The sequence below is a fragment of the Megascapheus bottae genome, chromosome 4, assembly GCF_031878675.1.
Source record: "Megascapheus bottae isolate mThoBot1 chromosome 4, mThoBot2.hap1, whole genome shotgun sequence".
Taxonomy (NCBI): domain Eukaryota; kingdom Metazoa; phylum Chordata; class Mammalia; order Rodentia; family Geomyidae; genus Megascapheus; species Megascapheus bottae.
In genome coordinates this window covers 33,501,015-33,503,898 of record NC_143512.1, presented here as the reverse complement: position 1 = coordinate 33,503,898, position 2,884 = coordinate 33,501,015, and positions in this window count along the sequence as shown.

The window sequence follows — 2,884 nt, the reverse complement described above, 5'->3', positions numbered from 1 at the left end:
ATAGTGCTGCAATGAACATCATTGTGCAAGTGGCTTTAGTATGCCCTTGTTTCTGGATGATTGGGTAAATGGCAAGTAGTGGAATTGCTGGGTCATAGGAGATCTCTATGTTTAGTCTTTTGCACCTCTCACTTTTTTGTTTTGTTTTTTCTATATTTTCACTGTTGTTGGTCATCTCTATCACCATTACTCCCAAATTTCTCCTCTCTTTTTTTCCCCCCAAGTCTAGCACTCTACCACTTGGATCACCATTCCACCTCTGGCTTTTTTGGTGCAGTTGATTGAAAGTATGTGTCTTACAGTTTTTCCTTTCCTTGGACTATCCTCAGATGGGATCCTCAGATCTCAGACTCCCGAGTAGCTAGAATTACAGGCGTGAGCCAGTGGTGCCCAGCTTAATCTTGATTACACTTTAGAACTCTTCAATCACCTCTTCACTGCCATTCACACTCTGTTACTGCTGCTATCAACACAGCGGTGACTAGATGACTACTACCACCTCCACATTCTGTTATTTCCTGACACTTCTACCATCTCCTGTTTGGTTTGTGTACCAGCATATCCCTCCTTACATACAATAAAAATCATTTGAATAGAGTTTTGTATTACCTCTAATGTTGCAACACTGAAGGGACACCAGAAGGTGTATCTTAGCTTACTTCGTCCTAAAAAGGAATGGGATATAAGTATGGCATACATTCACATGTTGTATGTTTCACAAATCACAGTAGTTATTTCTCCCTACCAACCACATGCTCTAAATAGGACTAATCAGAAATCTCGTACTTCACCAAACACAAACTTTAGCAAAAAGTGGCCCTCATGAGCCAGAAGTGCTGCAGGGTGAGCAAGGGTATCTAGAGTTTACCGAGTCTTACATCAGGGCGATAGCTTTTAAGATCAAGACAGGATGTCTAGAGTGGCCATGACTGTAGCAAGGCCTCCTGAAGCAGGTCTGCCATCAATACAGTGGCCTTTGCTGCAGGAGATAAGTGATACTTGGAGTGGAAGTGGAAGATTTAAAATAGCTGTGCTGTACTGGAAAAGACATTATTTTCCATGAGACTGCTGGTTTAATAAGGCCTAATGTAACCTGCTTAAGGGCGTCAGGCATGTGTCATGATTACTGTGGGTCAAGCTGGTAACTGGCTTATGTCCAACAGTTCAAGTTATTTGGAAGAAAAAAAATCAAGAGATATACAGCAGAGCTCAGCATGAAATTAATGTCGCTGATCATACTGAAGAGTGTTTGGGTTCTCATACTACTTGGTTACACGTAGCCCTCTCCTAAATCTACTAGGGAAGATTGGGTCCCTCCAACCTGTTTTAACAATCACACTATAATTCCATATTTATAGACTGGTAAACAATTGTTTGGTTTTCTGTCTTTTGGGAACTCATCCTGTATACCTCCTCAGTATTCATTCAGTATGCTAATCACTTAACTATGGTAGAAAAGTATTCTTCCCTGACTAGGTAAGAAAACACAAATTACTTTATCTTATAGTGAGGAGCCAGGTAATATACTAATCATTTGAGTGCACAATATAAATTGGAAAAATAATATAAGATAAATGTATAAGAAAACTAAGTTCAAAGGGTATAAAAATTCAAATGAGCCAGGCAAGGTGGCTCATGCATGTAATTCTAACTACTACTCAGGAGGGTGAGATCTGAGGACCAGGGTTCAAAGCTAGCCTGGGCACAAAAGGACCTGGACTCTTATCTCCAACTAACCTCTAGAGAATGGGAAGTGGGGCTTAGCTCCACTTGAGCTGAAGAGCTCAGGGACAGCACCCAGGCTGAGTTCAAGCCCCATGACCCCCCCACACAAAATTCAAGTGGTAAAGATACTGTCGAGCACTGATGGCTCACACCTGTAATCCTAGCCAAGATCTAAGGATCCAAGTTTGAAGCCAGCCCAAGCAAATAATTCTCAAGACTGTTATCCCCAATAAACCATCAAAATGCCAGAAAGGAGATACAATATAAGTAGTAGAGTACAACCTTGAACAAATATGTTAAGCTAGAATGTGAGGCCTGAGTTTTGCCCCAGTACAGGAAGAAGAAGGAGGATGAGGAGAAAAAAAGAGGAAAGGAAGAAGGAAGAAGGAAGAGGAAGGAGACGAGGAGGACCAAGAGGAAGGAAGGAAGAAGAAGGAAACAGGGGAAACTATCAAACATGTTGTTGGTGCCTAAAAATAACAAGCATCTCTACCTACGTTTAAATCTTTGATCTCAAATACTACATCTTGACTATAATTGGATATAAGAGTCTCACGGGCTTTCCTGCCCAGGTTGGCTGCAAAGGGTGATCCTTAGCTCTTAACCTCCTGAGTGGCTAACATAACAGGCATGAGCCACCAGCATGTGGCTATGGTATAATTTTTAAAGCTCATTTTCTTCCACTTTTTTAAAAAGCACATAGTGGGAACCTTGAAAGATTAACATAATATTTTTGTTAGGAAGGTGTAGTATACTTGTATTGATTGTGATTGATTTTTTTGGTGGGGAGGGCAGTCCTGGAGCTTGAATTCAGGGCCTAGCCACTGTCCTTGGAGTTTTTCATGGCTCGTGCTCTACCATTTGAGCCACAGCACCACTTTTTGCTTTTTCTGTGTATATGGTACCAAGGAATTGAACCGAGCTTCACGCATGCTAGGTAGTTACCTTCCACGAGGCCATGCTCCTGGCCTCTGTGATTGAATTTATTCCTGGGATTTTGTATTATTTATTACCTTTTTTCTTTTTGGATTTTTTTGTATTTTTATCATTACTCTCTTGATTAGTATGAAAATTATGCATCTTATTTTATTTTTAATTATCAAGTATGTGTCATATTCCTCCTCATCTTCCCTATTCCACTTCCCCTAGTTCTTCAGCT